The sequence below is a fragment of the Lottia gigantea genome, assembly GCF_000327385.1.
Source record: "Lottia gigantea unplaced genomic scaffold LOTGIsca_13, whole genome shotgun sequence".
In the NCBI taxonomy this organism is placed as follows: domain Eukaryota; kingdom Metazoa; phylum Mollusca; class Gastropoda; family Lottiidae; genus Lottia; species Lottia gigantea.
In genome coordinates, this window is record NW_008707425.1 from 3,323,333 (window position 1) to 3,332,611 (window position 9,279).

Consider the following 9,279-nt stretch of genomic DNA (forward strand, 5'->3'; position numbering starts at 1 on the left):
TTAATAGCAAATTAACCCATATCATATTAGAAAATTTAAGTTTTCTCAAAGGTGACTTTATTATATAATTACTTTATTCCATGATGTATGGTTTTGATAACTAACTGCAGCTTTATCAATTTTTTTGGGTCCACACTGAGTTATTACTGTAAGGTCATACAGCGATCATTTCATGTGCCTAATATATTGTCATATAGATCAACTCAAAACATCAAAAACAACAATTAATTTGTGTTGATCTTTCTTATATTGTGCCTCTCTTGTGCCAAATGTGCAATCATTTAATTAAGCACATGAGAAGATTTGCTGCATAAACAAAGCCTTACTAATACCAATTTTAATGTTTAACAACTCCCTACTTGTTAAATGAAATTTGTTGATCAATAATTTTTGTGTTCTTATCAATATCTGTGATTATTCAAGTATAATATTATTTGTATATAGAATTATTATTGTATATTATACACAAATTATATATATATATATCATTATTATTGTATATACATTCCTATATAAACCTAGTTTTATATACAAAATAAAGATCAAAAATATATCTCAAAAATTGATTGTGTTTTTATTGTTTAAACAAGAAGTCATGATGTAAGATTTGAAGCGAGGAGCACATATAACAAAACACAAGACAATAGTATGGAATATAACACACTTCTTTAATAAGGTTGGGCGCATAACGTTTCAACACAATATACACGTGTCGTCATTAGATGTAATGATTACATCTGATGATGACAGTGTTTTGTTATAAGAAGTCATGAGTATAGCTTACACAGTTGACCTTTCAACATAGCTTGGTCAATCTGTAACAAATGTGATGGATGTGATCTCTGATTAAGCTGGCCTAGTGATGCGGCTGATATTGTTTTGACAATAAACCAGGTCCTGTGTGCTACAGTTTGTGCACGTTACAGTTGGAAATCGAAAATATCATTCATTGCACACTGCATGGCTTTATCTGGCTAAGCCTATTAGGTGCAGGACGTCAAACTCTTTTTATTCCATTTTGATTAAACTAGTCTTGATACACACAGGCTCTTTATGGGTTATCTCCCATTAGTATAGGAAGAATCGAAAATTAGAAAATAATATGATTTAAGGTTGTAAGGACAATTTGATTGGTGATGAGATAAATTGCATACCACCTATCAAAATAAATAAAATTGTAATCTGATGAAATTATGTAGACTGTCTTCATTGAAATAACTAATAATTTCAAATTCAAAACAAAACTGTCTTAAATTTAAACCTAGTCCAAGATTTATTAATATACACAATCATGTGAAAATTTGCTCGACACAATTCTTGTTCGTTTTATAAGGACAAAAACTTCACTAATAATTTTCGACGAAAACCTAAAAAAAAATTTTTTAAATATCAAATGTGGCCATGGGAAACATGCGAATTGCAGCGATGATTGTTAAACTTATCCCATAACGGTCACCAAGGCATCGACATGCTTAAAGTCACTTTGCAATCGACTTTTTATTTCAATTATATCATTTTATTATTTTTTTGTCTGGCCAATTTCTTTATCACCTTTAGTTCTAGCAGAATTTGTAAGAAAAATGTCATGATTTCCATAAGAGATCAACCAGCGACAACAAATTATCAGCAATATTATTGATCTCAACTACATATAAATCACAGTAAAGTCTAAATAAATGACAATGTGATTATAATTCAAAGCAGAACTGTCTGCAACGATATGATCTAAGAAATATTTGTCAGTTAATCGATCAAACCTTCAAGTTTTGGCTTTTCTTAAAAATTTAACCAAAAATAATTTTGTTTTTTTGTATAGATTTGTTTTCAAAATAGATTTCCAGAGTTATTTTCATTCATTTTTATTTTTGTGTTTTCGACAGAATTTAGTGTATTTTGAGAGTTTTACTTAAATTGTAATTTCTAGACTTATCCTAAGACTCCATGATAAATGGTAGGTCTACTGCAACTACTATTACAGAACAGGTCAAGAGATGTCTGATTTCATTATCATCTATTATATCTTATATCAACGTATTTTGATAGTTTTCTAACACCCTCATACAATACAAATACTTACTTTTAATGAGCCTAAACAAAGGAAGTATAGCATAACTACGAGAGTGTGAATGTTGGACTGTACAGGTATGCGTAGTTTTTGTCAAGAGGACCTCGTTAAATTATAAATTGTGATCATGAAGTTTGATTGTTGAACACCAAATAATTACGAGCGACTTTGTTTCAATTTATGGACTCATTTCGGCATCAATAGATGTAGATAACTCAAGGATTGTTAAAGATTTGGGAGGAGCTGTGGTCCCGGAGTAGAAAGAATATCAATAAAGTTTTAATTTATAAATAAAACTATTTATATTGTGTTCAGACCACATTGTTGATGTTAAGAGATTATGTTTATTTGAAGGGAGCGATTATTAAGCTATTATTTCAATGATGATGACTATTTGATATGAGAACAAATGGCAAATAATGATCTTAGATTGTTTTGGACAGAATCTTACACGTCTTACCAAGCTTCCGTATTCCACTCCTGGCCACTTTACACAATGATATTATTGTTCTAACATTTGAGCCATTTGATATGATCCAAACCTGCATCTTTTAAGCCCTGTAGTCTACACTGCTTTTTGATGAAATTATTAAAAATGTTAATTTCTACTTTTCATAAAGATTTTTTTTTGTCAACCATCGAACGATAAAATCCATATCTGCCTAAAAGATTGATTGAAAAATTGACAAAAATCGTGGTGTAGCATTAATTCCCAATAAAAACATTCGATATTAGTACAACCGACCTATCATGAACTATTATGAATAAATTTTATTCTGAACAATTGTGCATTAAGAGAATAAATTATATTTATGACATCAAAAAGTATCTGGTAGAAGCAGAGTAGCCTATGTTAATAAGAACCATCTTAATAAAATAATCGCCAACAATCTTTATATCGACCTGTTAGATGAAAACTCTTATTTTTCCACTTGATAACAGGTGAATATAACATTATTAGACATTATAAGGCATTTAGGTTAATAGTTTACCCTTACTTTACACTAACCATATCATTGATACATTTCTTTACAAACTTCTTACTTGTTGATCACATAAAAGCCAAGGATCAGAATTGTTCAGAGGCGAGAACTCCATTGTTGGAGAATTAATATAGTCTGTGAACCAAAAAGTGAACAAAACTCACTGAAAACAAATGATCTGACCGCGATTGACTTTACAAATAGGTTTTCTTATACAGTAGGTAAAGCAGTAATGGACAAATAAAATAGGAGTTTTATGCTAAATTAGTGTCCGAAACAATTCTTATACGTCCATATGTACTTAGTCTATTATCACAAGAGGCGAAAAGAAATTGGTTTATATCCACATCAAAGAGTATGGGTCGGCCACTCGTGTGGATTTTACGTTCTATCCTAAATACAAATTAGCCCAAGGAAAATATTGTAAAAAGTTTCATTTGTTTTATATAATAGATAAGATCGTTTATACCATTTGATGTTTTATTGAACGCCGATCGGTCGCTTGGTTCAAAAGTGAAACTTCAATTCCAAATGTTTAAGATTTAGCATTGGATTGTATTCAGTATACCAAGGTCCATTACACAGGCACTTGGGGAAAGTTCAGCCTGTAAAAAAAGCACTTGTGTTTAGGAGTCACGTGAGGGAACCAGCCAGGAAAGCCCACTGGAATGTGACACTGAGTATACAGCAAGACCAATAATTATACAACTGAAGATTCACCGTTATGTAGACATAATTACATTTATTTTCTTGTCCCATTCAATATTGCCAGTAATTGAGCAAGTAAGATAGTCCATGCCCATTATGCAAGAGAAATTCATCCATGTTTATCGGAAATCAACATTCACCGTTATGCAGACATAGTTTTGTTTCGTTCAATACCACTATCAATCGAACCAGTAAGATAACACACGTCCATTACACGAATCTACTAGAGAAATTCAGCCATGTTTATAAACAAAAGATGATTGTTGCATATCCAAAAACCAAAAATGACAACCTTGTTCATAGCAAACAAAAGTCTTGGGCGAGTTATTATTTTATCTAATTTCAGATCAGAATAGAGGAAAAATACCCAACAGTTCCAGACCACTTATTCAAATTTTTGAATGAAGTATACTATAGGTTTATAAATGTGGGAGATTTTAACCCTTCCTCCCCCGATTTGCCCTATGCCAACAAAATGATCATATAATCTAGAGGAAAACAATATAAAGATAGTCCAAGTCTGATGAAAAGGGTCCCTTTTTTCTTGAGTGACTTGAAGTTTTTACTTCAATTTCCAATTTAACTTTTGAACTCACTGAAATTGGGACTTGTTTTTGTATAATGCATGTCCATAAAAGTAGACTATAAATAAAAAGAAATTTGTTTTTGTTTTTATCTGTTAAACCCAATGACCAAACCTCTGACTGTTTTAAAGATCTCATTTTAACCTTATATAATATGATATAGATCAACTTTCATAAACTTAGTATTTATTTACTCTTTAGGACAATATTTACTGTAATTAAATTGACGGGCTAAAACTGTGAAGGCTTGGCGAAATGACCCAGTTAAGTAGATAACAATTTAATTGAAATAAAAAGTCAGTAGGTTTCTCCTCATAAACCAGCCAGAGATCGTAAACTTAAGCCTTTAACCTTGTACAAAAACAATATTTGTTTCACTTTCCCAATTTTATAGTCTTCCTAACTCACAGAAATAGAAAGTTGTATTTTCACAGATCAGAACAGTCGAGATGATATCTTTAAATCGACATTTCTCCGTTATATTTTCAGCTGATCTCGAAACGTATCTTATTCATTTAAAACGATTTTTTAAGTCGAAATTCATAAGACAAGGTTACCATTTTACACCATCTCTGTTTAAGAAAAGAATATATTTTTGATAGACGACTTCTGACATTTTCATGAAACCGAGATAATGAGATGACAATTTTTTGAAAGCTCAAAAAACACTTAAAAGAGTGAACGTTGTTTACTGAACTCTCTATCATGTACCATTCGAGGGATTATTTCTCTACTTATTACAAGTGTTGATGGATTACTTTCAATAGTTGGACATCTCAAATGTCAGATCAATTTGGAATCTTTTGCATAAGAATAGTGGACAGCCCAAGCTGGGTAAACAAACTGAACATTAGCTTTGTTCACGCTGCAGGTAAAAGAGGGCTTGATTGAGAACCCTTTATGCAAGCATTATTTTAATGAGGGAGGTCGATAAAGGTCAGTCAATAATTAATCAAAGCAAGACTTGAATAAACTTTCAAGTACCGACGAAATGGTATATTGTTAAATCATTATATCGATAAGTTCCTTATTTTGAGTTTCATGTAAAGCATATTAATTGTCGTATTAATTGGGGCTGTGGAATGCTGTGATCTATCCTTTGATACAAAAGCGTCGTCCAATACTAACATATAAAGATGTTACCACACCATCTTGGATGTAAAAATCTTAATCAGGTGTAAAAAGTTAAACTAGCGGGGATGAACTTTAATCCATTCTATGGACAAACGGGTTTAAAGAGTCGAAGTTAAGAGGCAGTCTCGGTACTTTAACTTTACGAGGAGTCGTTAATTTAACGTGTTCAACACCAAAAATTTTCCAGAATAGAAAATGGCGTTTGGTCCATATCTTTTATCAAAATGCAGTGACTCAGTCAAATCACTGAACTGTGTACTAAATATAAAGCGTTTGTCTAAGCTATCCGAATATTCAAGATGCGAGATAATTTAATCAAGAGTCAATTTCTGCCATTCATAGACCATTACTATCTATCGTTCGCAATTGATTTTTATTAACATATTATTTTCTTTCAAACCTACTTTAATTTTAATATCTTAAAGTTGGTCAAATTAATATTGATTAGATATATGGTATATATTGACCTATATGGTATATACACACAGAATAATAATTTCACAAAATGATTTATCAATTTCTATTGAACTAATAATGATCAAAATTCAATGTTCTTTGAAGAGAATAAAGTATAGGTGTGATTCAATCATTTAATAATGCTATTATGGTAGATATATTGGTAATCATTTTTAGTCCGATTAACTGAACTTGTAAACTTGGTGTACAATGTTGGTGAATGTCGTTTCATATTCGTTTTGTCTAGATTCAGAGCGAAGTGAGAATTTACATTGTAGACCTAGGTCTATAGTCGACTGAATAATTGCTGAATGTCGATGACGTCATGATATAGGTAACATCAAAGCATGAATATGCCTTTGGGTAACATCTACATATGAGAATACTACGGTATACTCAAAAATACGTTTTGGTTGAATAGCAGGAATACCATGCGACGGATTTGAATTGGGAAAAGGGATACAAATTGGTGGTAGGCAGCTAATCAGCTGGTTAATCAAATATTCGGACGATTGTATCCCGTTAATCTGCAAATGTTATTAAAACTGGATAATGTTTGGGTGGGTCAACGAGACATGTGTAACAACATTGCGTATTCCGTATAAGCTGACTGTACCGTTTTACGGACTACATGTACGTAGAGACATAATTTCTATAATTATATTGGCCTTTTGGTGTTTTTGTCACCTTTAAGGTGGTACACACCTGCACGATCTATGTATATATTTTTCAAGTTGAAAAGACTCTCAATAAAAATAGTAGACAATCAAGTCCTAGTGTATTTAGCAAATTAATCACCATTTATGAAGGGTTGATATATTCAATAAAATCTATTCTTTCAGTTTTACTGTCAAAATCTTGTAAGCCATTTTTATTTATTTATACTTACAAAAAATCTAGATATATACAACGTATTGTTAACAACGAAGAAGACCCGATTGTCATTTATGAGGCTTTTCATCAAGATCAAATTTATTTCTTAAGAATATATTTAAGTTGATTTGTAAGTGCCTTCAGTTATTGAATCGACATTTAGTCAACGAATTAGCGTCGTTTTTCCGCTTCATTACATGAGAAAGAAGCTAGTGAATATTAAAAAGCTCAAGTTTTGAACAATCAGTCATCTACCTGTTACTCTTATGCGCTTCAATATTCTACTTAGTTTTAAGTTTATAATATGAAATACTTAAGTTGGTTTGAAGGAAAGAGACATGTAAGCGTATTTCAAATTTCAAATAGGCAACTGTAAAACAACCATCATGCAATTTTTATATTCAATCCCTGCGTACCCTATGTGTATGCGTATGCTACAAAGTAGCTAATAGAAAACTCTTCTAAAATTCTGAAAGAATCATTTGGCATTTAGTGGTGTGAAGAGTTGGCTACATACATATATAAATACAAGAAACTGAGATAAAATATGTCTCCTGCTTTTAACCTTGGGAAAATATCATGACCACGACGGCATAGTGAAATATTCATTTCAACCGACTGTGCAACCTGTTGTCTAGTTCGTATCATTATATCTTTGACCTAAAAAGAAATGAAATGGTATAGAATAATTGTGGTGAATCGTGTGGGATCATGTTTTTGAATGAAAGTTCATTGACATAACTTGACATAGTAATTGACAGTTTTGTAATAAACCAATTTCACTGGTGTAACTTTCTATTCATCATGACACGTTTTTAGACAATTGACGTTTTGCTATACTAATTGAAAGATCAGGAAAGTTCGTACTATCGCTTATTGTCCTATATGTAGAGTATATTATAAGAGGAACCCGATTGAGACGTTTTAATTATTGACAACTCCGGTGGTTTATTATTAGATTTTCAATTTGTTTGTTTGTTTTGTTTTGTTCCTTCAGATGAAAGTAAGTTATAAATATAGCACTATATCCCTTTCCAAGATTAAAATTTGGAATTCGGTCTGTCTACAAATAATAAAACCGGACAGTAGCATTAACCGATATAACCAATTTTTTTTAAGTTGGAGGTTAACCCGTCGATAGCTGTCCATTCTAAAATGATATGACATGATGTAATCAGTCACATTGACTTTATAAGAACATAAAATGGTTCTCTTCATTGTAGAGGTAGCATGCTCAATATATTCTTACGATCGAACAAATTAAAGCAATTTGATCGAATTCCATACGGGATGGTCATGGTGCTATAGGATTTCACAGACAGAAAACAACATTCCATGTTTATTACTCATACTATATAATATCAAAAATTGAACAACATACGTCAATTATAACAAGAGCTGTCTATATTATGTAAATGAAATTTGACATTATAAAAAGCTGAATTATTGTTATGATTGACAGCATTTCGCTTCATAAAATTCATATGGACTCATTAAAAACCTATCAAACACTTCTATTGAAGTTTTAAATGTACTTTTAGACAATAGATAATAACTACTTAAAAACATTTCATTTCGAACAACATTTCTAATGTTACATTAATAATTGATCCTGATATGAAAATCATAAAAATTCTGTTTTGATCCTTGACTACATTTGTTCCGTGTAAAAAACGCCTAAAATAATGATTATGGTAGATAGCATATTATCATAAAAAAAATAAGTCTACATATAAAGTAAGCATGTTTTTAACTGAAAATAAAGTTTTTGGTTCACTATACAGTTTTACAACGACAGCTGCATTAAAGCCACCCTGACACTCGCACGATTTCTCTCTGACACACTTCGGCATGCAAAAGATTTTCAACAATGTGACACCATATGCATTTCACTCAAACACTGTGTAAACTTGGCACAATGTTAGTCGACATTAGTGCCATTGATTGTCAAAGTGTCATTGCAGCCAATTTGTGATCGTACATTTCGTATACAGTGCGTTACTCATGTGGGTGCAGTGCACTAACAGGTCGCAAACTCTGCGAAACATCGAAATGGCACACCTTGCTACAACCAATTGCGTGGCTAAAATTTGTTGGTTAACACAGGAAGCAAGAAAGGATTGGGTGATTAAAACAGATAGCAAAAAAAGATAGGTTGGTTACAACAGATGGCTAAAATAAAAGATTGGTTGGTTACCACAGATAGCAATACAAGATTGGTTGGTTACAACAGATAGCTAAAATAAAAGATTGGTTGGTCACCACAGATAGCAATAAAAGATTGGTTGGTTAAAACAGATAGCAATAAAAGATTGGTTGGTTAAAACAGATAGCAAGGAAAGATTGGTTGATAAAAACAGATAGCAAGAAAAGATTGGTTGGTTACAACAGAGAACAAGAACAATGGGTTTGTTAACAAAGATAGCAAGAAAAGATTAGTTGGTTAAAACAGATAGCAAGGAAAGATTGGTTTGGT